At 35.2% G+C, this 27,398-nt stretch overlaps 2 long non-coding RNA genes across 13 annotated transcripts in view; one reads left to right on the forward strand and one right to left on the reverse strand.

Annotated features, from left to right (window-relative positions):
- Positions 1-27,222, reverse strand: part of LOC143228666 (uncharacterized) — a 47,496-nt gene extending 20,274 nt beyond the window's left edge. For 5 of the 10 annotated variants that reach the window (XR_013015406.1, XR_013015404.1, XR_013015405.1 and 2 more), the window contains exons 1-2: positions 26,710-27,222; positions 23,235-23,315 (exon numbers count right to left, since the gene is read on the reverse strand). This is a non-coding gene — a long non-coding RNA (uncharacterized LOC143228666). Of the gene's footprint in view, positions 1-398; positions 531-3,209; positions 3,489-7,740; positions 7,844-23,234; positions 23,316-26,709 lie in introns of those variants that run through there. The other 5 variants (XR_013015407.1, XR_013015411.1, XR_013015408.1 and 2 more) reach the window with 4 other exon arrangements.
- The window catches only part of LOC143228694 (uncharacterized), a 38,030-nt gene continuing 26,447 nt past the window's right edge, over positions 15,816-27,398 (forward strand). The window contains exons 1-2 of one of the 3 annotated variants that reach the window (XR_013015420.1): positions 15,816-16,053; positions 25,635-25,733. This is a non-coding gene — a long non-coding RNA (uncharacterized LOC143228694). Of the gene's footprint in view, positions 16,054-25,634; positions 25,734-27,116; positions 27,195-27,398 lie in introns of those variants that run through there. The other 2 variants (XR_013015421.1, XR_013015424.1) reach the window with 2 other exon arrangements.

The raw sequence follows: 27,398 nt of genomic DNA on the forward strand, positions 1-27,398 counted from the left end.
CTAAAATGATGAACCTTGTAAAGTTTGGCACGAAGTTCAAAGCAAACCAAACCAGTTAAACGACATTTTGTGAATTTTATTCGTACAAAACTCTATCTAATAATTTTTAGTTACTTGTTTTTAATCAATTTTAAATATATTGTTGATTGTGAATCGTTTGTTACACGAAATTTGCGACTTTTCCTTTTCATATTATTACAACACTTTGGCCTAAGTAGTACATTAACGAAAAACATAAATGGACAAAAAACCAAAAACATTTAATCCCTATTATTAGAAATGTAGCAAATAGAATTCCATGTTTAAAATACGAAGTTATTCTACAAACAATTATTCTACTAGAGTTTTCTGTAGAATTAGTGCAAAATGACAAAAATATCCAGGTGAGCCTTACTTACGATTCAGTTAGGTATCTTGTGTTTCACATCTACAGTGACGATGCACAGCTGTGAGGTTTACCAGCGGTAGTCATGAGTTGGTTGCACTACCACAGGCGCTCACTCAACACGAACGATGGCAGATACTACCACTATGTCTCACGGTTGACTGATTAATTCACCAAGACAGTAAAATGTGAATGAAATAAATGTAGAAACAGTATCGCCTATGGTGGTCTAGAGGTTTCTATCAAACCTCATTATTTATTATCACGAGAACTGGTTTGGTTTGAATTTCGCGCAAAGCTACACGACGGCTATCTGCGCTAGCCGTCCCTAATTTAGCAGTGTAAGACTGGAAGGAAGGCAGCTAGTCATCACCACCCACCGCCAACTCTTGGGCTATTCTTTTGCCAACGAATAGTGAGATTGACCGTCACATTGTAACGCCCCCACAGCTGAAAGGGCGAGCATGTTTGGTGTGACGGGAATTCAAACCCGCGTCTCTTAGATTACGAGTCGAGTGCCTTAACCACCTGGCCATGCCGGGGCCTTATCATGAGGAGAAGAAGCTTAACAGACTCAGAAATTCGTGGTAAATATTGGTAGTTGGTCACAAATCTTGGAATACAATTATATAAACATACGCAAATGCTGATAATTACCTAAGAATTGCGTGAAAGTTTTCAGTATGATAATAAAAGATTTAGGATAAACCGCTTACATGCTATAAGAAGTGTAGTTTTAACTTTCTTAAAACAATAATATATTTATATATAAGGAAATAGGGAAACTTCGAAGTGGCACTTCAGTCTTTTGAAAGTGTGTATTTAAGTACATTACTGCAAAACTTACCATTCCTTCAATCGTATAATGAATTATTTGAGTTACGACAGAAATACACAAATCGTTGTTGACTAATTCTTATCCATTATTTATTCTCTGTTTTTGTTACTACAAAGTTACTGTTTTAATTTTGATGCTAGATAAACCTGATTCAGCACGATTAGCGCACTGTCACGTTCGGTGAAATTACTGTAACTTGCATCGTGTAAAAATGTGCTACAAAATTAACGATAAAATGTTTTTGATGCCTGATCACTGTAAAAATGTGCTACAAAAATTAACGATAAAGTGTTTTTGATGCCTGATCACTGTAAAAATGTACTACAAAAATTAACGATAATGTGTTTTTGATGTCTGATCACTGTAAAAATGTACTACAAAAATTAACGATAATATGTTTTTGATGCCTGATCACTGTAAAAATGTACTACAAAAATTAACGATAATATGTTTTTGATGCCTGATCACCGTAAAATGTACTTCAAAAATTAACGATAAAGTGTTTTTGATGCCTGATCACTGTAGAAATGTACTACAAAAATTAACGACAATGTGTTTCTGATGCCTGATCACTGTAAAAATGTGCTACAAAAATCAACGATAAAGTGTTTTTGATGTCTGATCACTGTAAAAATGTACTTCAAAAATTAACGATAATGTGTTTTTGATGCCTGATCACTGTAAAAATGTACTACAAAAATTAACGACAATGTGTTTTTGATGCCTGATCACTGTAAATATGTGCTACAAAAATCAACGATAAAGTGTTTTTTATGTCTGATCACTGTAAAAATGTACTACAGAAATTAACGATAAAGTGTTTTTGATGTCTAATCACTGTAAAAATGTACTTCAAAAATTAACGATAATGTGTTTTTGATGCCTGATCACTGTAAAAATGTACTACAAAAATTAACGACAATGTGTTTTTGATGCCTGATCACTGTAAATATGTGCTACAAAAATCAACGATAAAGTGTTTTTGATGTCTGATCACTGTAAAAATGTACTACAAAAATAACCGATAATATGTTTTTGATGCCTGATCACTGTAAAAATGTACTTCAAAAATTAACGATAATGTTTTTGATGCCTGATCACTGTAAAAATGTACTACAAAATTAACGATAATGTGTTTTTGATGACTGTCTTTTCTAAAAGCCTCATGCATCAAGGTAGATTTAATATTCTATGTTTTATTAGTTACGGGAAGAAATTATTAGAACCTATTTCACTAAGCATGACATTGCTTTAGTATGTAGGAATGGCTGCCGCATTCAATTTGTAACTTTATGATGCTCACAGTTAAGTTATAGACTTATTTGTGCATGTAATTGTCATGATCAAATTTTTCACAGCTTGTGAGACACCTAATATCATTGAAAATTGTCTTTAAAGTGAAGAAAAATCAGAGTGTTCATTTTTCTCTTTCTTCTCCAACGCTAGTCCAAAGATGTTTTCGGAATGGTTTTAGTACGACAGAAAAACGTTTTAACAGTACTTGGGGACAGTCTATTACTTTATGTTGTTTACAAATAACTGCTAAAGTTCATTTATAGCTTTGTCTGAGCACCTATTTGTCATTACCAGTGTTTCACAGCTTGTGTAGCAATATTATAATTCTGCTCATCTGCAACACGTATAATAAACATAAAGAGAAAAGTACAACATAGTAATTAATTCAGTTTATATACATATATTAATTCCGTGTTTCATAAATAACAGTTTCATTTCTTATCGCTAGATAGCACCACGAATTGTTCTTATATAAGGATCGTTTGTGATTTGTGTTGCCCAAACACAATATCTGCCAAAACAACTTCGGTAAAAATAAATAAAGAATAATCTAATCTAATATTCTAGGTATCAAAAACATCAAATATTTTTCCAGCTAACAGGTTTCTGCACATATTATTTATGTCTGAAATTTTTTAAAAGACCATCAATTTCTAAATTATCAAAATCAAACATTATGAAGCGATTTACTTTATTTCAAATTCTCAGTAGAGCCGAGACTGGCAGCTGTATGTGGTATCATAATTCTTAACCTGGGAGCTGCATGATATCCTTTCTGTTGATCAACATGATCCTAGCATGTGGATGAGTCGATTGTATGCACATGCACTGAGTTGGGGTGAAGTTGGAAGGCGTGGGTTCTGTGAATGTCCCCTTAACTTCGATCCAGTACTCCGAAACATTTGTAACGTTCTAGAGGAACTATTCTTGCTTTACTGGTCCCCAGAGTAATCCAAAATTAGAGAAACTCTAATTGGGGTATAAGAATCAAACAAATATTTAGTTATGAACTTACTTCAATGAAATTATTTATTTGATAGAGGAGAAAGAAGTAACAAAATTTGTAAAAATCAAGTATTAAGTATGATATATGCATGGCAATACTAAAAAATACAGAATCAAGGTAGAAATGAATACACAAGACCATACATAAATCCTTACGTTAGCAGTCGGTAGTACTGAATCAGTCTTGCAAGCTCGTAGTTATTTAGCCACTGTAAGACTGTATAGCAGTGTTCAGTTTAATTGTAACTGAAAGTGAGTCTACATTTAATTGTAAATGAAAGTTATTCTTCGAAAGATTTCGCTATTTATGTAGTGAATTTTGTGTTTTCATCTCTATCTAGTGTTCGTGTTTTTGTTGTTGTTTTCTTGGCGTTGCTGTCCCTATGTTATATTTAATTTTTACACTTGTTTTATTACTATACACAAATTGGCATAACAAATTATGCATTACATGATTCGATTCCCTTCAGTGGACTCAGCAGATAGCCCGATGTGTCTTTGCTATAGGAAAACTTGTAATCTGAGGGTCGCGGGTTCTAATCCCCGTCGCACCAAACATGCTCGCCCTTTCAGCCGTGGAGACGTTATTATGTGATGGTCAATCTCACTATTCTTTGGTAAAAGAGTAGTCCAAGAATTGGTGATGGGTATTGATAACTAGCTGCCTTCCCTCTAGCCATACACTGCTAAATTAGAGATGGTTAGCGCAGATAGCCCTCGCGTAGCTTTGCGCGAAATTCAAAAACAAACAAACTTACAAGACGTTCGCCCTCTCTAATTTCGAGCTGGAGAAAAGGCAGATAGTCAACAGCACCTTTTGTCAATTTTTGGGCTACTCTAATCTAATAGTGGGATCTGACACGGCCCAAAAATACGACGCGAGATTTTGCGGCAACGAGATGTGAACCTTAAACGCTTGGCGTCAGAGTTTTCATGTTAACCCCTAAGGAAAACAGGTAAGCTTTAAATCGTTCAAGGTGCACCTGCTTAAAAAGATATAGACATTAATCGCTATATTCATTTAGAAATTGTCGTTTGAAACTGAACACAAAGTTACATAATGGGTTATATATGCTCTACTTACCACGGGTATCGAAACCCAGATTATAGCATTGTTAGTTCACAGACACACCGCTGTGCCACTAGTAGGCTTAGGAATCGACAGTGTCAACACGTAAAGCACTTTATGAATATTTTAACAGAAAAATCATACCAGAGAACTCTGTACCAGAGAACTAGTTCTTTGATTTTTCTTATTAACCCTCCTTCATAGAGGGAACATATAAATAGCAACGGTACAGATAAACATATACATGATATATTAATCATACACAGAATTACCTCAGAATATTAATAATAATAATATGAATTCTGATCTTCTGATTGGAGGGAGAGCACCAAACAGGTGACAACCACCATCACAAGAGCCTAATAACAGGATTGGCTGATGCTTTTATTATGTGACCTCTGCTCAAAGTTCAAAGCATATTAAGCATCATTACCTCTCGAGCCTTGGATCCTCCGATCACAGCGTCTGGCCTATTTGCATATTTATAAGAATAAAAATTCAACCTTTTACACTCATACCTAAATAAATAAATAAATTCTTTCACACCAGCAACTCAACTCACGTGACATGTTTTTCCACCCGCTCCACATAATAGAAACAACGCATGAATAAGAAACTATGGAATTGTTCTTCCTTTTTTTTACAATTATTTGTTTAAAATAAAAAAGTAAACAAGCTACTACCGCACGTGGGGGGAACAGGTCGTTTAAAATGAACAAATCGTTTGCTCCAATGCTGGGATGTTTTTTTTTCTGAGGGAAGATTTTTCTTTTGTGGAATAGAAAAAATATACTCAATCAAGAGGAAATTCTCTTTGTGTGTATCTGATGAATAGCTCTTTAATAAGACTGCAATTATCCCCAAAATAATGTTTTATTTTTATCATTTTAAATGTTTAGCGAATAAGATTAAAAAGGATAAAGTAATACATTTTAGCGATTAAAAGGTCGTTTAATACTCATGGTCTAAAAATCAGAGATGGACAAGTACAAGGTAAAAAGAGTGAATTGTGCTTTGTTGTTTGTTTCTCAGTGCCCCACGCTATTACAGCGGTTATGTCTCCGGATTTACAACGCTAAAATCAGGGGTTCGATTCCCCTCGGTGGGCTCAGCAGATAGCCCGATGTGGCTTTGCTATAAGAAAACACACACACACACTTGTTTTTCAGCTGCGAGGTATAGCTGTAAGTTTTAACTGGCTCCTCGCAAAACTAAGAGAATGGTAGAAGTTCATAAAATTCATGTTATTTCGCCAAAATTAACATTTAAAATACGTTAAAATAAAAAAATATTTAAAATTGATCACCATTGGTAAATAGTAGACGCATTGAAAAAGTATAAAACATCCGTTTAGCAACACAGAAATATAACAGTTAATATTTCGAGTTTTTCTTGATTAAGTTTGTTTGTTTTTTGGAATTTCGCACAAAGCTACTGGAGGGCTATCTGTCCCTAATTTAGCAGTGTAAGACTAGAGGGAAGGCAGCTAATCATCACCACCCACCGCCAACTCTTGGACTACTTTTTTACCAACGAATAGTGGGATTGACCGTCACATTATACACCCCCACGGCTGGGAGGGCGAGAATGTTTAGCGCGACGCGGGCGCGAACCCGCGACCCTCGGATTACGAGTCGCACGTCTTACGCGATCCGCCATGCCAGACCACTTGATTAAAAACAATTGCCTGATTGTAACTGTTTGTTTTTGTTTAAATTTGTTTTTAAAAACAAACAATTCATTAACAACATGGAAACAATAACACGTAAAAAGAGCGATTTGTTGAAACTTAGCCACGAGTGTTCCTGGTGAGTCTGATTTCATTTACAACATGGAAGTAAAGTGAAGTTAAATAAATTTCACACATTCACTGGAATAACTGGAAATTGTCTGGAAAAATTTGAAAACACAAGTGTTTAATAACTAAGAAAAAAATAAAAACGTAAAAGAAATAGGCAGAATTTTGGTATTTAAAGTCATTGTTGTGTTGTTTCACTGCACGGAATTTTTCTTTCTGTTTCAATATTTAATAAGAGTAATAGCTTCCAAGCACCGCTCGTGCTCGGAACGTGCCAAGCCTTTCACATTAGACCCTAATGCTTCCAATATGGAAAAGGGAAAAATATTTCTTTTTTTCTTTCTCACAGTTTGTTTCTAAATAGGCTCTAAAAGGCAACTTATTTAATTCTAATTCAACATGAAGCTCTAAAATCAGTGCTCAATTTCCCAAGGTTAGCGAGTTTGTAGATATCTGAGCTGAAAATACGGTTAATCGTGATTTGTACTTCAACATTTCCCCTTATTTTCACTTGTCTTTTTTAAAGGTCAAAGATGATTCTAAATGCACCCACTCTAAAGTGCTTGGAACAAATCAGAAATAAATAAATGCATTTATCGTTTGAAAGCGCAAAGTTTAAAATTGAAACTGACGTTGATTGAAACAAATAAAAGACAGTGTTGTTGTTTCTTTTTTTTACTTCAAGTTAGGGCTTAAAACACAAAAAATTTTACAGCCGAAGGTCTTAACGAATGGTGCTGCTAATGGACCGAGTCCAGAAATTAAATTACTATACAGCAAGGTAAATAAACTTTTCCAATGCAGTAACTTTTATTTGTGTTGTAGAAATGCAAAATGTAGCATGTATAATGTAATAAAAGATTTTATTTAAAGAAACAAAACTAATCTAGTTAAGCAGTACTTAACTTTTCTTAAGCTAAGTATTGTAATGTTGTGTAACAAGAATAACCTGTAACCACTTTACCTTGATTCTAATGCAGTGAACGTTATTTGAGTTTGATGAAAACCATGCCACTAATCCACGTGGTTTCTGTCATATTTGTCGCCGTTTAAAACTATGAAAGACGTGGTAAAAAACACAATTGTTGATGGTAGAGTAAACGTACGCGAAACGTAATATTTTACAATGTGTTCATTTGTTTATCCTGTCTGTTTCATGGCTCTGTATAACTCTACTTCTTTCTATATCTCTCAGGCTGATACTTGCTTGTATAGCTATTTGTTTATCTGTTTTGTGCTTTTTCTGTTTCTTATGTACGTCTGTTTATTTCTGTTGCACTGTTTATTATTATTATTTAATCTCTCGCTTTATTATCAATAACAATAATAATTTTGATAATCTAACTTACAATTATTATTTTTCTGAAAACATGTGCCTGGCGTAACCCAACTATGTACGGCGATGCAGATCGAAAAGCCCAAGATTGGAGCCACGACGTCAGTCAACACACTCTGCAATTTTAAATGTAGATGCATTATAAAATTACAAAAGTAACATTCGCTACCATTATTCGATTTTAGGAGCCAGACGGCCGTCCTTGTGGGACGGGTGTTGCTGACAGGATACCCTCCCTCTGGACTACAGTTCAAAATTAGAGACAACTATACCCTAAAGGCTCTCTGACCCGACCGCTTAGCCCATGTGAGCATAAGGTGCCATCCAAGCTAAAGGTATAAATACCTTGAAAATATTATTACCCTCGACCATAATTCAATAACGACTGGTGTCGCTGTAAATAGTTCTTGGACGGCCTCACAGCATAATTTTTTTATCACGCTGCAACATTTCCCTTTCTCAGTTTATTTTATTTATTCGATATATTTCTAGATAGCAAATATTAAACGTTAAACCGAATGCTTTTGAGGCGTCTCTCAGAATTAGACCATAGAAAGTTTTTCTATCGGCAGTTTATCTTTGTCGTTATAAAGCTAAGGACGGCCTGTCATGGCCAAGTGTGTTAAGGCGTTCGACTCGTAATCCGACGGTCGCGGGTTCGAATCCCGGTCGCACCAAACATGCTTGCCCTCCCAGCCGTGGAGGCGTTATAATGTGACGGTAAATTCCACTATTCGTTGGTAAAAGAGTAGCCCAAGAGATGGCGGTGGGTGGTGATGACTAGCTGCCTTCCCTCTAGTCTTACACTGGTAAATTAGGGACGGCTAGCGCAAATAGCCCTCGAATAACTTTGCGCAAAATTCGAAAAAACAAACAAACCTGAGGACTTATAACACTAAAAACCAATTTTTGATACCCATGGTGAGCATATCAAAGATAGCCAATTTTGTAGCTCAGTTTTTTAACTTCAATCAAAAAACGCCTTAATTCTTTATAAGTTTCTATCGTTACATGAAAATGTTTTGAAGCAAATTAAAGTTTAAAAATATGTTAGAAAACACCAGTTCTTGGTTCGCACGAGCCAGATATTAATCCGGATCAGAAGCCTACACATTTTACATTTTCAATAATAAACTATACTTAAAAATGATAAACTCTTTCGACTTTCGAAGATGGCTGACCAAATTTAGAATAATAGTTTGTTAAGACTGTTAATATGTAAAGAAGTTATAAGACCGGCAGACGAGAGTACAATTTCAAAAACTCTTTTAACAGCTAGACATCTGTAAAATTACGTCTTTCTTTGAGTGGCCAATGAATGATCTCATATGAAACTATCTACTTCAAAAGATACATGAGACACGAAGTCTCAGTCCTGTTTAAAAAGCTGATGATAAGAAAATCGAACTTTATTTCTTCTTGCAGTAGGTTCTAAACACTTAGCGTTTCGTTCACCCCCCGCAGATACTTCTTTTGTTGTTTATTTCTTGCCCAAGGCCCCATTCTCTAATACACGTAATCAAGCGCAAGCGATCATCTCTTAGCTTTAACAGCGCCTATACGCCATTCAACCCTTGGATTGCCACCTCATGTTAATGTCTGGAAATTAAAAGCCTGGAAGAAAGTTCCCTAGCAACGGAAACAAGGCTGTTGATAAGGCGTAAACAAGAGATGAATGGATTAAGTTACAGCTATCCGGTGGAGAACAATTTCTTTCTTTATTTGGGTTTCATTTTCTTTTATATGAATTTAGCTTCCTTCCTCAGATTAGATCTTGAAATCAAACTTGTTTTGGTTTTTTTTATCTGACTCTTTATTCTTACTGTTAGAGTAGAATGTGATTGATGTGATACTTCTAGTTACTACACAACTATATTTTTTTGACATTGAGATTTAAATCTTGACCGGCCATATGTTTGTTTCATTAGCTCGACATAAAACATGTGACCCATACACTTTGTATATATACGTGCGTGTCTGTGCGTTTGTATTAATGGCTAAATAACTGCTGTTGTTCTTTCTGTGAGAAACTGAATGAACACACACACACAGAGACATAGGCTCTCGTTAGGTATGCCTGTAGATTTACACATGTTGAGTATATTACATTAAAAGTACCCATATTACATTGTTACAAATGATGCCGCAACATTCGGTCATGCGCTACCTTACAACTGTGCATTTTGATAATAGCTCTGCAGCGTTGTTTCCCTGTGTCTGTCATGTTCTGAACTATACTATTCCAACTTGAAGTCTTTCCATAGTATTTCTAGTGTACGAGGATGACGGTTCTTATACGTCTGTTTCCTTCTCCAGCTGTTTGAGATATAGAACGGTTGAACGGATATGTCGTGATAGTAACTTCTGTCGCTTTTCCATACAGAGCTCCTTATTGACTGTCTTATATGTTATTGCTTGGGACACATAAACGAATTTTAACACTGACTTAATTTCTGTTCGTGAATTCTTGCCTGTTACGAGACGTCATAGAAACTCTCAATCCCAAATCTGAGCACATCTTTTATTATCTTAATGTATTAATATTTTGCATCAGAATGATCTGTTACACACTATTCCTAAAAGCGATCGATCGATTCTATTCCTATTTTATATCTGCTGTGGTTATTACGTCCTTTTCTGAGTTGCTTATTTAGAATCGTTTCAATAAGATATACTCAACCCTCTGTATACATATAAATTGTCGTGTTTGGTCCACACGTAATATAATACATGTATTTGTACATTTGGAGTTCACGAAACTTGTAATCAGTCTTACAATCTTTATAAATACATTGTTCTTAGTGATGCTATTTTATCTCACTTTCCTTTTTTCAACTTTTCTAAATTTACTAGAAATATGTTTTCCAGCTCCTCTGCTGATCAAGCACTATACACTTGCTAATTCTATCCGCGTATTAATACCAAAATCCTCGAACACGTAATTTGGTTTTTAAATATATATCCTTATTATAAACGTTCTCCATGTGATGTGATTAAGTACGATTCTACGGAGACAATAATCACAGCTAATATCGTCTTGTTGGCTCGTCACGTATCCACATGTGTTGTTACGCCAGTATATGGTCAATAAAATAATCTACTGACAATCATGGGCTAAGAGTATTTACAACATACCTGCTATAGAGAGTATCTAACAACCAACAATGTGAAATTACCAGACGAAAGAAAAGAGAAGTTAGACTGGCTTCCAGAAAAGATTATGTTTGTTTACACACCAAACTATGTATACGTGCGCGCGCGTGTGTCTGTGTATTTACGTGAGAAACCATAAAAACTTACAGCCATATCAAATGCATGTTCTACACACGAGAAGAGGGAATTTTATAAATCAATGTGAACTGAACCACAACAATACACACAACTATACAATAACAAATTAAGGAACAGAATACAAGTTACGGAAAATTAGAGTCGACTTAAGAACTTAAATTACGCACGTCATTTGGAATCATTCTCTATGTTTTTATAAATGTGTACATAGAGGATAGTGTAGATAATATTTATTTCTTGACGTTAAATATTAACGTATATATCACAAAGAAATAAATGATATATGTGGATATAACAAAACAATCTAATTACCCGCTGTTGTACTCCAAATATAAAATCTACCCATCTGTCTGTCTGAATGGTTCCTTATCTACCTGTCTATAGTCTTGCTTAAGGTTTATGGGCTGTATGTAGTTCTCATAATATATTCAGTATTTTTACTAGTATTACACGTGTTTTATTCTAATGGTCAGATTAAAAATTTGATGTTTTTTTGCTGTTATTCACGTCTTCAAACTAACATCTAGACCGCTTAAAACCTTAATATGTTTAATAGCAAGAGTAACAACCATGATAGAATACATAGATTACAGAATACAAACGAAAGCTAACGCTAGATAAAGGAATCCGCAAACTGTGGGTTTTGATGCCTATTTTCTTCAACTTATGATCAAAACAAATTAACTAAATGCACTAAATGTTAAACCTAACAATGGATATAACAAATTTAATATACATTTTTATAACGACTAGAATCTGCCGATTCATCTTCTAAGTGTCTTCGATGTTAGCAAAAATTTCGGCCATAATCTCACTAATGGAAACTTATTCACAGTTCACATGAACGAGACGTGAAGAAAGCCTGAGATTATTCACAGTTCACATGAACGAGAAGTGAAGAAAACCTGAGATTATTCACAGTTCACATCAACGAGAAGTGAAGAAAGCCTGAGATTATTCACAGTTCACATCAACGAGAAGTGAAGAAAGCCTGAGATTATTCACAGTTCACATCAACGAGACGTGAAGAAAGCCTGAGATTATTCGCAGTTCATAAGAACGAGACGTGAAGAAAGCCTGAGATTATTCACAACTCACATCAACGAGACGTAAAGAAAGCCTAAGATTATTCACAGTTCACACCAACGAGACGTAAAGAAAGCCTGAGATTATTCACAACTCACATCAACGAGACGTGAAAAAAGCCTGAGATTATTCACAGTTCACATCAACGAGAAGTGAAGAAAGCCTGAGATTATTCACAGTTCACACCAACGAGACGTAAAGAAAGCCTGAGATTATTCACAACTCACACCAACGAGACGTGAAGAAAGCCTGAGATTATTCACAGTTCACACCAACGAGACGTAAAGAAATTGGCTGCCAAATTTAGTTGGTTAGCTGGTGTACCTCAAATTCTATTTTGTAAAGTTATATGTGTGTATAACTAAATGCAACGTTAGTTAGAATAATATGCTTCAAACGTACAAAAAACGTGAACTGCACGCGTATATATTTATATGTTAAATGTGTCAATTACTTACTCATACATGTTAAATACGTGTTTTTATCTCGTTATTAGTTTTTATTAATTAATAAATTTCTGGTCTTCTCAGTAGACGTAGTTTCACGATAGTTTAAAATGTCATTTGCTGAACAGTTAACAATTTACTGTGAAGTTTCTAGAGCTTTCGCGTTGCCCTTCGAATAAGCCTGTTTCTTCAAGTCTTCCTTGATATTAAGCAAACACACTACAACAGTGTTACGTTGAGTTGCGCCGGGAGATAGTTGACACACATCTGCAGTACGGGTTACATCCGTGTATCTAGGGGCACCACAAGGTGGCGCCTACCTAGTGCCTGCTAGGATTAAGAGTTGTTTTTATTCACAGGGGTTCTCAGCTTAAACTTTCTGTAAATCCTTCAGAGCTTCGTGCTTGTTTTCCTATGGGCATCAAATGGCAATTCTTAGAGACACGGCTTATTTACTTATACAGCAATCAATGGCTTTCTCGCTATCTGCCTCTCTCATTCTATGTGTTTCTCCCTCTTTCTCTTCTTGTCTCTCTGCAGTTCGTCTTAGTAAATATTCATCAGCCTACCCCTTTCTATCTTCCTATTTCTGTCTGTTTCCAACTCTCTATAACGTCTTTTTTTTTCCTTATGTATCTGATTATTAATTGTTCCTTTGTTTCATTTGTCTATCTCTTTGTTACTCCAACTTTATATCTTTCTATTTATGTTTGTGTATTTATGCTTTTGTTTGCAACTACTCATCTCTCGCTCTTGATATCCGTGTGTCCTTTCTCCTTTATCTATCTGTGTTTCATTTGTTTTTTTGTTTTAAATGTTTGTTCAGAATTAAAGCTCAAAGCTATATAATGGTTAATCTACGCTCTGCCCACCACACGTATTGAAGCCCGGTTTCTAGCGGTGTGAGTCAGCAAACATACAGCTGGTCACTGATGGGAGAGGTGATTTAACTATCATTGTATATTTTTATACTATTTAGCTAAACAGCACCATCAATACAATACAAACAGTCAAAGTTGGCGAGGGTGTTCTTAGAGTTTATAATTTAGTGTTATGATGTGTGTGTTTAACTAAAGTTTTTGTTCAAATCCGAAACTTTTGTTGCTGTTTGTTTCTTTTCTCGTTGAGACCTGGAGTTATTTATTTGTTTTTTTTCCTCTGAGACCAGAAGTGTTTGGTTTGCTTTAATATACACATTTTAAGTTATTCGACTTCTGTTTATTATCCAATGATCTTTCGAATAAACCCTTTAAATTCGAATATTATCCACTGCTAACAAGCAGTCAGTTTATCTGGGTTAACTTGATTGACAACAGAGAGTGTGCTTTGCAATGACGGCCGAATTAACACAGCTGGCACGTGTGCCCAAACACACTTTAGTTTTCAGGCTACACTTAAAGCCGTGTGCCTGTCTCATTATAATAACCAAAGAACACACAAAATAATAAACACGCGTCTTAGTAACAAGATGTTTTCTTTTAAATCTGTTTCATAAACGTCATGAACAAGTAAGCTGGCAGGTTCTGAATCATTAACACTGTGTCCTTCTTTTAACAGAGTTGTTGTAGAAAAACTACAAACCTCGCCAATGTTTCCTTGAGGAAAATTACAGGTTATTTTAATGTCTGATTTCAGGTGGTTTGGAGAAAAGACCTATGTCAAAAAGTCAATTTGTTTCGCTTGAGGGACGGCTGGCTATCCAACCCTGTTTTTAGACTCGTCATAAAATTACTTACTGGCTCAGATGGTGCAGTTCTAAAGAAGGTGTATATTGATATGTCGAATGAACTATAAACGTTGCAGTTAGGAGTGGAAAATGCACACCCAACAAGCATTAATACAAATATATACTATCAAAATAAAAAATGCTAAACGTTATGGTCCAAGTAATATTTTGTTGTTCGTTTATTTATGAGAGTTACAGAAGTTGACTGTGCTAATGATGGATCGTGTAATTCAGTTTCTTCAGCCAGACATCAACAGTCAGTATAAATACATGTTTGATATATATATATGTGTGTGTATATTTAACATTTATTAAAAGACTTAGATCAAGTGTAAGTTAGTGATTTACCTCTTACTAACAGAAATATCTATATGATTCGATTAGAATTCTATAAACGTATACCTGTGTAATGCCTACAACATCTATTACTACAATACAAATATTACGCTTTGACAAGTTTGGGTAACTTAACAGTTATTCTTGTTGAAATGGTCCGGCATGACCAGAGGGTAACAATAACAATAAATATATTAAATATAATAAATACCTTTATAAGTTAAATAACAATAAATATATTAAATATAATGAATACCTTTATAAGTTAAATAACAATAAATATATTAAATATAATGAATACCTTTATAAGTTAAATAACAATGAATATATTAAATATAATGAACACCTTTATAAGTTAAATAACAATGAATATATTAAATATAATGAACACCTTTATAAGTTAAATAACAATAAATATATTAAATATAATGAATACCTTTATAAGAACAATAAATATATTAAATATAATGAACATCTTTATAAGTTAAATAACAATAAATACATTAAATATAATGAACACCTTTATAAGTTAAATAACAATGAATATATTAAATATAATGAATACCTTTATAAGTTAAATACAATAAATATATTAAATATAATGAATACCTTTATAAATTTAAAACAATATATATAACAAACACAGAGACCATGTGTGGCCCAGCATGTCCAGGAGGTTAAGGCACTCGACTCGTAATTTGAGGGTCACGGGTTTGAATCCCCGTCACACCAAACATGTTTACCCTGTCACCCGTGGGGACTTTATAATATGACGGTCAATCTCACTATTTGTTGGTAAAAAAGTAGCCCAAGAGTTGGCAGTGAGTGGTGAGGACCAGCTGCCTTCTCTCTAGTCTTACACTGGTAAATTAGGGACGGCTAGCGTAGATAGCCCTCGTGTAGCTATGCGCGAAATTCAAATCAAATCTTATTGAATTACTGTTTTTCGCTTTCCTCACTTCATTACCACATCTCAGTTATTTTAGGCTCATAGCACCTTTGTTAATGAAAACGTTCCTCAGTAGCGTGTTTCAAACTAATTTACGGCATTTTTTTTAACACCAGCAAGTTCATCTTGAAACATAAATCATTTTAGTCCACATAGTTAAGTAGGGCTGCCATCTAGTGGAAACGTGTATAACTATACTAACTTTTATATAATAAATCACTCACTCTCAACCCACAGTTTACTTTCGTCAGAACTGGTAGTTCTGTTGAGTAACGTCTCGTTTTACTGGTGGTTGAACCAAGCCTAAACGACATAGATTAACATGTAAATATCTATAAGCAATACGTGTTTAGAAACCAAAAATAAAATGCTAAAAATGGTTATAATGATTACCAGTTAAAAAATACATTTTTTTGTTGGTTTTATTAGACTATGAAATATCTCTTAAATTCGTTCTACTCTAAAGTAAGGTGCCCATCCTCAGATAATAAGGTAAGTTGCTCTAATGATAAACTAAGTACATTAACTGGTATGTAAAAATGTTTTCAGAAAAAAATACTGATTTGTATTATATAGCATTATAAGATATTAGTGTTTATTGTCTTTAAATTAACGGAAAAACTTTTTCTTTAAAACTTTTTCTTTATTATACGTTATTTTTGTCATTTCGTTATTCAGGAACAGTCAACTATGTACACAGGTTTCGTTGTTCAGGAGCAGTCAGTTCTGCCACATGTTTACAATACACAGTCTGCCATATGTTTACCTTTCACGTCAGGAACAGTCAACTATGTACACAGCTCTACCACATGTTTACCTTTCACATTATTCAGGAACAGTCAACTACGTACACAGTTCTGCCACATGTTTACCTTTCACGTTATTCAGGAACAGTCAACTTCGTACACAGCTCTACCACATGTTTACCTTTCACGTTATTCAGGAACAGTCAACTATGTACACAGTCTCCCACATGTTTACCTTTCACGTCAGGAACAGTCAACTATGTACACAGTTCTGCCACATGTTTACCTTTCACGTTATTCAGGAACAGTCAACTATGTACACAGCTCTACCACATGCTTACCTTTCACGTTATTCAGGAACAGTCAACTACGTACACAGCTCTACCACATGCTTACCTTTCACATTATTCAGGAACAGTCAACTATGTACACAGTCTGCCACATGTTTACCTTTCACGTTATTCAGGAACAGTCAACTATGTACACAGTCTGCCACATGTTTACCTTTCACGTTATTCAGGAACAGTCAACTATGTACACAGTCTCCCACATGTTTACCTTTCACGTTATTCAGGAACAGTCAACTATGTACACAGCTCTACCACATGTTTACCTTTCAGGTTGTTAAAAGAGCAGTTTGAAACGTACACTGTTTTACGAATTATTAACTTTTGTAATTAAAGAGAGCAGTTAATAACATGCGTAGATTTATGGTTTTAAAAGCAACTTTTAAAAGATTTGCATGTTTAAAGTTTTACAATATTTCAATCTTTCATGTTTTTGAGGAGCTGACAATAATTTCGTTTCTTTTACGAAATTGTTAAAACTGTTTTCGCTATTTATAGGCCACTCTTGATGAAACACGCCTACACCATCAGTAAAATTGTTCTTCATGTTCGAAGACGTTACTGCAGACCAGCAACAAACTGAAAATTAAATCTTTGTAGTGTTTGTTCTATTTTGCGCAAAGCTATTCTAGGGTTATCCGCACCAGACGTTTATAATTTAAAAGAGGTTGATTAGAGGAAGCCAGCTAGTAAACACTGTCAACTTATAGGCTATTCTAGTCGAATACAGTGGTTAGTCATCACATTATAAAACTCTCACAGCTGAAGATCGCTCGTGATTGAGGATGGGATTCGAACCCATGACCTGTAGATTGAGAGTCAAACGCTCTAACCTCCAGATAATACATTGCTTGTATTGTTTGTGGGTTTCTGAGTTTCATTCATGTTAAGTAGCTTCAAGTTTTTTTTTACACCATTGATTATTGCAAGCAAGAATGATATTAAAAACACATTATTATTTTTAGATAGGCGAAGGAAAATTCACTAATTTTTTTTATATTTTAGTTCAAATGTTTATTTTATTATATATGCATATTAAAACACAAGAAAAGCACACAGTCGTAGCACATTAAAATTAATGTTCTGAATCATTTTGAAACACTAATTTCTTTATCGTTAAAGAAAGTTTTATCTTTACATTTTGTCACTAAGAAATATTCATACTAGAAGAAAACATATATACATAAATATGTATATGTATATAAATATGTATACCCCTAGCAACGGGGGGTAAGCAGTGAGAAATGTCCCAAGCAATGGGGGTAAGCAATGGGTTTAATGTCCTTGGCAACTGAGGTAAGCAGTGGGGGGGAAATATCCTTATATATATCCTTATATATATACATAAATATGTATATGTATATAAATATGTATACCCCTAGCAACGGGGGGTAAGCAGTGAGAAATGTCCCAAGCAATGGGGGTAAGCAATGGGTTTAATGTCCTTGGCAACTGAGGTAAGCAGTGGGGGAAATGTCCCTAGCAACGGGGGGTAAGCAGTGGGGGAAATATCCTTATATATATACATAAATATGTATATGTATATAAATATGTATATCCCTAGCAACGGAGGGTAAGCAATGAGAAATGTCCCTAGCAACGGAGGGTAAGCAGTGGGGGAAATGTCCTTATATATATACATAAATATGTATATATTGTGACTGATAACGACTTGTTTGTTTTCGGAAATATGTGAGCCAACGACTTGAATGCTATCTGTGCCAACCGACTATAATTTTGGACCGGTAGAATAGAAAAATGTTAGCAAGGTAACAGCACCTATCGGCCCCAAAGTGCAGAGCGTGTTTTTTGTTGTTGGTTTTATTTTTTTTGCGATAACGGAACGCAAACTCTTCACCTGCGGGTTCAAAAATATTGCATACTATACACTAAATCAGGCTCTACCCTATCAATGACGATTCATTGAACTTTCAATTGACTTCATTGCTCACCAGTTGTTGTAATTATTAAATAATTTAATAAAGGGATAGTTTAGCAAAGACTTAAACTTTGCATTCACAGTACAAACTGATATATCAGTTATGGTTTCCTCAGTGCAAAGATAAACGAACTGACTATCTTCTCACTGTCCAATGCAGGAATCGACCCCAGATTTTAGTGCTGCAAATCAGTACACTTACCAAGGGGAATGGCCCGGCATGGCCTAGCGCGTAAGGCGTGCGACTCGTAATCCGAGGGTCGCGGGTTCGCGCCCGCGTTGCGCTAAAACATGCTCGCCCTCCCAGCCGTGAGGGTGTATAATGTGACGGTTAATCCCACTATTCGTTGGTAAAAGAGTAGCCCAAGAGTTGGCGGTGGGTGGTGATGACTAGCTGCCTTCCCTCTAGTCGTACACTGCTAAATTAGGGACGGCTAGCACAGATAGCCCTCGAGTAGCTTTGTGCGAAATTCCCAAACAAACAAACAAACAAACAAAACCAAGGGGAACACAAACCTGTGATGCAAAACAGGTGTTTTCACAGATTCCACACAGTAAGTTTTGAGGTGTAAAAATTTCTTTTCCTGGCTGGGTGTGATATTTCAGCACACTAAAACAAATCCTACTAAATTCCACAAAATGGCTGTAAGTTAGAATTACAATTTCATGTTATATCAGCTCTCGCCCATTTAACTAGGACTATCACAGAGAATGCAATATAATGAAGCTTTCTTTATATGTATCACTAGGTGTGAAAACAGATATCAAACTCCTACATGTCTTGTGAAATATGCTACGATTTCAAAAATAGATGCAATTTATCAAACTATTCGAAGATGTTACTATAATTAGATAATAGCCGCCTGGCGATAGTAAACGAATTTAACAAGACTGTTTCCTATAAACAAAATATTAATTATAGAGAATTTTTGCGACCTCCTATTATTTCTTTTTGTAATCGCATTTCTGTTTCTGTTCCATAACCTAGAGTCTAATTGCAATGTTTACCCAGTAGCACAGCGACATATCTGCGGACTTATACCGCTAAATATCGTGTTTTAATACCGGTGGCGGGCAGTGCACAAATAGCCCATTATATAGCCTTGTGCTCAACCACAAACAAGCAGACCAATTGCACTTTTAACTAGCAGAAACTTACACGTCCGCAATAACAACTTGTTTGTTTTTAGACCGAGGCCACATTACACATTGGACTGTCTTCTGAGTCTACCGCAGGGAATTGAAATTTATGGTTGTAAGTCAGTGGACTTAACGCTATAACATCGAAGAACATATGTAACAAAGAGACCATAAACACTAGTTTTTCAATTGTTTAATATTTTTGTCTGTAATCATGTGAGCTGAGTGCAAATGGTGGTTGGCGTGCTCGGACTTTGAATTCGAGAGTTCGCGGTCCGTTGTCTCGTAACTACACTTTGCTATTTAGGGTTCACGGTAAGTTATAAAAGTGTGATCGCAGTGTTCGGTCAGACAAGAGTTAACAGTGAATGCTCTTGTCTGTCGGACTTTTCATCACCACCACGTGGAATGATCTATGACACGCTGCATTGTTAGCATACTATGTTGTAAAACCATTGTATTATTATGATGTTAAAGTGTGCCAAGTATACTGTTTTTACAGATATCCGCATTGCATTACTTTTCACAACCGTACAAATAGCTACATTAGTGTGTAAATATGTACGATCGTACAAAGTATCACTAACATGTGCGTCTGTGCAGAATACACGGTATATCAATAGTATACACAAGTTCATAAATTATATCGTACAAGAGTCCAAATTATGCTTTATCAACAGCATGCAAGTCCATAAGTTCACTAAACCCCCAGAATGTTGAAGCATACAAATTATACAGTACAACCAAAGAGAAGAAAGATGACGCATAATACGGTGCGTCATCAGAAGGAACTTCTAAGTGCACGAATTACGTTGTGTTACGTGTTACCAGCAAAGCCAGTTAAACCACGTTGAATTATCTGCTGTGCCTAGCGCGGGAAACGAGCCTAGGATTTTAGCGTTGTAACTCCGTAATCTTACCGTTGTTCCACTGTGGAAATCACCAACAGGTAAATATTTAACAAATACGCTATTCTGTGCGACACAAATCAAGGATAGAGATTTCACGAAACTTGTAAATCTATCTCAACTGGCAGAGGCGATTGAACGTATTTGAATTGAAAGGGGTTGGACATTTGATATCAGTTAGAATTGAAACTGAAATAGTGACTTTCGAAAATGGTCATACATTGAAAGGAATACTTAGTTACCTCATCAAAAGTAGGATTTGGCACATACACACAGCTTCCGCCGCCTATGTTTACACGTACAACTGTTTAACGATAGAAGAAAACATTAAAAACAGTACTACATTCTTAATGATAGAACACATTTTCTGTTCCGTTATCTGTTACAGATTTAGGATTCTTACGTCAGAATATTCTTATTAAACTGATGTAATAAAACGTGCTCATAACCTCCGCTACCACAGATGTACGAAGGTTGTTTTCACCTTTGTATGTGATTGTCACCAATATTTCTCAAATACGGCTGAGTGAATTTATACGAAAGTTGGTATATACTTGGACTATAACCCAACATAAAAGTAATTATTTTTTGGAGGGTCAAGGTTACGAAAACCGTATCTGTTATCGAGAGTATCGGTTTTTTTACATTATTTTTGCTCTATAACCCAGACAAAAAGGATCAAATTTTGTTGAAAGTTGGTAAGCCTATTTAAAATATTATTCATCATCGTTCTGCCAAAAATAGTTCGTTTTTGTTGATAACGACGGACATAAAAACACATTTTCGTATTTTTGAGGGGCGAACATGAAAATTGCTGTGTGACAGAGGTATGTACTCCACTGAGTGATTCTCTTGTCGAAAGTGTAATGAAGAATTTTTATCATGAACTGAACCGTCTACCTAGATTGCACGTGAGAGGTTTTGTACGTAAATGTCAAGATACAAACCTGCGTTAGTAATAAATGAAAAGGAGAAGCAGTCCATAGTGTATATAGTTGTGGTAGAAACAAATTTGTATCCACTCTTGACTGTATATCACAGGCCAAGTTTTATGATAACACCATGTAACACAAATTTTGTTCCTGGATAGTATGTGTTGTTTCTTAATTGCTAATGTTGTAAAAGTATAGAAAATGGTCATTATTCCCTTCAAACTTTGCTTTTGTTACCTAAATAATGAAATTTAGAAATTAACCTATTTTCTATATAAAAACGGGCAAATTTGCACATTTTCATTTACATAAGGTCGGAATAAAACAACATATGAATTAAGATTTACATGTATTTATACTAAAGTTATACAAATATGTTTAGACCTGAGTAGTTTTTCTAGATTTGCGACTGTAATGTAAATCACTTTCACATATCAGCCACCAAGTATAGTCTCCCACCATGTTTTCGTTACACGCTCCCAGGTCACAAAAGCAAAGTTTGAAGAGAAAAATAGGTCTTTTCCATTTACTTTAGACAAAAGCAATTGGGAAACTTCCCGCTAATACAGCGGTAAGTCTCCGGAGTTACAACGCTAAAATCAGGGGTTCGATTCCCCTCGGTGGGCTCAGCAGATAGCCTGATGTGGCTTTGCTATAAGAAAACAAACAAACAAACAAACAAGCAATTGGGAAATAACACTTTCTACCCAGGAACAAGAAAATTTTGTGACATAGCGTAATGGATCACATATGTGCACATTTGTCTGTCACGATATGGTGATTGGTGCTCAATGTCCAGTACTGTCAATATTGTAATGACAAACCCTTACTGTGGCCCATCGTTCTAGTTGACCGGTATCGTCATAACAACCGGTTACACACACACGTTGTTACTCTTGTGATGTGAACCTTTGTTCTACCTGTCTCGACTCGTCACTATGACCCATCGTCTATCGATTGATTGTTTGGGATTAAGCATAAAACTACACAATGGGCTATCTGTGCTCTGCCCACCACTGTACCGCAGCCTTGTGTACAGCGGTGTAAGTCCTCCAACTGTGCCATTAGTGGGGCCCCATCGTCTAATTCCATTTGTATGTTAAGACACACAGATCTATACAAATTTGCAGTCTTGTTACATTAATTTTGGATCCATTTATTGTGTATTGTTATATAAAATAAAGTCGTCCCATTATTCTTAGAATAAATCGTTCTCTCACGCGTATACACTATTGTGTTGCTGATCCAATATTGTGTTAAGTTAACCTTTCATAGAGAATCATTTCTTGAATTGTTTAACATTGTCACATTGGATCGCTGTACCAGCAGCTCGTTTTCAATATGGCGAGGCTTTAGCCCACGTTTTCGTTTCTGTAATGTAAGCCATTATCGTTGTCATATTAAAGAAACGTTTTCTCATTTGTTCTATCAAGGTAAACTGCGACCTCATCCTTATAATACAGCAATGGTGGTTTATTCTTCTTAAAAATTACAATTACTGCCTGTTGTCTGTCTGTACGATTTTACGATGTGGGACTGTCGTCCAACTCATCCAGTATCCTTATGATGAATTTTTATATATATATGACCGTTTCATTGGGTAATCTGTCTAAGCACACAGGATGCTTTTTGTAATGGACAACTGACCACACATGTCCTACCTCATACAATGGAGTCATTGGCCACCACACTTGTACAGAGTCGTTGGCCTCAAGTCTCTTCATAAGATGAAATGAAGTTGGCTAAACAAAAAAGAAAAAAAGAAATTAGAGACAAACAACTAAAACTTTAAAACGTAATTTATTTTCTCTAAGGATAAAACACGTTAGATAAGCATTTGTTGTTATCAAAGAACGATAAGAACTCAAAACAATAACACAAAACACATTTACAAACTACTAGAAACAAGATAGAAAGGTAGGTTGTTGGTGCATGTAATCACTTATATTTTCTTTGTATTGTTAAAGTTTGTTTTTTCCACAACTGTATTACTCAAAATCCTTCAGTGGTTCAATCTGAGGAAAAACTACAATGAATCTTTCAACAAGAACACTGCGACATGAAAGAAACATCTGTTATAGACACTTCTACACGATAATTAAGTAATAAACGAAAACCTAAAACAGCTTCCTCTGAAGGAAAAAAAAGCTTTATCACAAATGAACTAATATTATCTACTACAGTAGGCTTAAAACTTATTCGTAATCATACCTCATCGTATGCCCTCCAGGGGCACAGCGCTATGTCTGTGGTCTACTTATAATGTAGACATATAAAACACTTGCTCTTAACCCTAAATAATTGTAAAAATCGGCATTTAGGCTCGTAGTTAACTGTACATTATCGTATAACATCGGAATATAAAGACTTGCTCTTATCCCTAAGATATTATAGAATACTGTCAATAAAGGCTGACTGTCAGCCCTACATTATTGTACAACATATACTTAAAGCTTTCCCTTAATCCTAACTTGTTGTACAATATCGACATCTAAAAACTTGTTCTTAACCCTAAGATATTATAGAATACTGTCAATAAAGGCTGACTGTCAGCCCTACATTATTGTACAACATAGACTTAATGCTTTCCCTTAATCCTAACTTGTTGTACAATATCGACATCTAAAAACTCGCTCTTAACTCTATATTTTTAATGATGCATTTCTTTAGATAAACAATACAGATGCGAAAGCATGATAATACATTTTTAAAAGTATTAACTTTATATTTTTATTGTGATAAAAATATAAATACATTTAATTCTGCAAGTCTAAAATCACTAATTTCTAACTCATTGCTACGCTCATAAAAGAAACGAGTGACATTTAAACGGTAAATTAAAAGATCTTTTTTTGTACCTTGAATGTGAGCGAACACATAAGAATAATACTTTTAAAGTTTAAAACAGTTACACGACTTCACTTACTGTCAGCTATTGAATGAGAGCTTCAGACTTGTGGCAGTTTTTGCAGTGTTGAAAATAATAGAAACATTGTATGAGATTACGAATGGCATTTTTTATTTTTCTATGAAATTTTTTTCATCTATAAGAATTCAACATTTTGCGTCATGCCGTAACTTTAATAATGTATATACAATGTCCTCTGTTAGTACAGCGGTAAGTCTACAGATTTACAACGCTAAGATTGGGATTCGATTCCCTTCGGTGGACTCGGTGAATAGCTCAATGTGGCTTTGCTATGAGAAAACGCATATATATAATTATACTAACCTAAGAGTTTGTCATTAGACATGAACAATTCTTCTTTCTAAATGGTTTATTTGCACATTTATTTTCTATAGTTTGTAGGCAGTATTTAAAATAATGTTGACAAAGCATAACAAACCTGTTTTTACCAGTAGGCAACATTAGTAATTACATCTCAATGTAAGTAAAGTAAAAGTATAATAATTCGTCAACAGTGATCCATCTGTTGCATCAAAAACGATTTCCTAAACCTGATAGAAATCAACGTACCAAAGTCCACGTATGGTCCATATTTCATTATTGTTGTTGTTTTGTGAAACAAAAAAGTTGAACAACAGTCTATCTATACTGTGTCCACCGTAGGAATTGAACCCTGAATTTCAGTACTGTAATCCCACAAGTATACCGCTGTACGTGAGAAGGATTCGTACTTATCGTATAAAATATTCTAACTGCAAAAACTGAGTTAACAAACTAATCAACATATTTTGTACGGGTGATATATGAGCTGAGGTATACTAAAAACCTAGAAAACAATATTAAATATTTCTGCACTCCAATAGCATAGCAGTATATCTGCGGGCTTATATTAATAAAAACTGGGTTTCGATACCCGTGAGGGCAGACCATAGTTAGCCCGTTGTGTAGCTTCTTGCTTAAGAGTAAACAAACGAGAAAACATGAATGATTGACAAATTTCTTGACTACACCTCAAAGCAAGGATTCTCAAACTGTGGTATGCGTACAACTGGTGGTACACGAAGCTAATATCGGTGGTACACAATATAATTAATTTGTAATAAGTTCTATCGGAGCTCACCACGTAATAAACTACTACTTTCCTCGTTCATAGACTCACCCTCTACTTCTACAGAGTCACCAACATTTAGTTTCCCTAAAAGCGACAAAAATGAAACCACGTATTCTTCAATCGCATCCTTTGCATTAATGGGTAAGTGTTAAAAATATGAATTTCTGTTACTAGGTTTTAGGATTTCAAAAATTAGGCCAGGGTTTATAAATTTAGAAAAAAAATCAAACAAAATGTGGTAAGAGAGCTTAAAACGTTTCAGGACCACAATATTAAAGTATATCTTTTTCTCGTTGGTATACTGTTACATTTCTTACCTACAGAAAAACAGTTAGTTCTGCTCACAGTTGAGTTACTGTAGGATGGAATCTATCTATACGTAACTTTTAAAAATAAAAACGTTCACTTCAAAATCTGGCTTTACGCCACATTGTCTAGTGATAATGTATGTGCTGGTTTCGAAGCTTGTAGTGTGTACTGATTTATTTTCCCTGTTGCCTCTTAAACATATAAAAATAATAACAGTAAATACAATCAATTGTTGTAATCAACACCATCTCTCTGGCGTTCCTGTCAAGTAATAGAGCAACAACATAAATCTTAATGTCACTAGGTTTGCTTCTTCATTTGCAACGTTGGATTGAAAGTATAGGTGACACTAAATGATATTGTATAACAATATGTCAAACACACTCTATCCTCTATAATCATTACCGATGAGAGTTTTCACCCAACACCAATCGTATCGGCTTGGATACGATAGGCATAGTAAAAGTTGAGACGCTATTCATATTAGCAAATTTCAGGAACAGCAGCTGTTATGGTGTTAACTATTAATCAGACTGAAACGGCTCTGAAGTGCAGATATAAACACTATTTCACACCAAAACAAACTATCATTTCTACCACAAACACTAAGTTATAAAAATAGTTACGTTTAAGCCTAAACACTCATTATTGGTGTATATTTATGTATCTACATTTTGTAAATATTTTACACTGAAATGAAAGAGCTTTTGAAGTTTCAATAGGCTTAGAAGAGCTACGATAACAAGTTAGGATTGTTAAAGGTTTTGTTGTTATTCTGTTGGATTCGAGAATGAAAACTCTAACTTACCTACATGAAGCACACAATGCCTGAATTTTAACGTGTTTCTGAAACTCGCGATCAGAAAGGTTTCTGACGTCACAGTTTCTGAAGGACAGATCTTAAGCTGATGGCATGGATAAACACAGTCCTGGAGCCACAGAGGTTAACTTTCAATATTCGGAGTTCTAGTATATAGCCAAAAGTACACTCCGTGTAAATTATGTGCCCCCCCCTTCTCACCTGGGATGTGGGTTTATAACACTTCATTATGAAAACATGTCATGTCTTTCACACTTTGACTTGTCACTCACGAGCACGAGCTGCCAAGCTGGTTTGCCCCAGCCATTTACTCGAACCATTAACGCCACATTTGGAGATGAGGAACACAAACGATGCTCCATGTACTGGTCCATTGTAGTCACCCTGCTTAAACAGTGATGGACGAGGGGTCTATTGCTGCAGGGAAAGAAAGCACTTGAGCGAGACTTGTCAGGATGTGGAGTCTTTCCAAGGTGTTTGTAAATACCACACTTTCCTTAATCATAGCAAAAGAAACAATTCTATCAAGTTCTCGGTAAGATCGTGTTTAGAATATAAGAAAAGAGGCATACATTACCAAGGTAATACATTCACGTTGACCAAACGTTGTCACTAGTGGTTAGGCTTTAGAACTATAGCACTGTCGACACTGTTTCTGCAGTCTATCTGTAAGCCAC

This window comes from Tachypleus tridentatus, chromosome 1 (genome assembly GCF_004210375.1).
Source record: "Tachypleus tridentatus isolate NWPU-2018 chromosome 1, ASM421037v1, whole genome shotgun sequence".
In the NCBI taxonomy this organism is placed as follows: domain Eukaryota; kingdom Metazoa; phylum Arthropoda; class Merostomata; order Xiphosura; family Limulidae; genus Tachypleus; species Tachypleus tridentatus.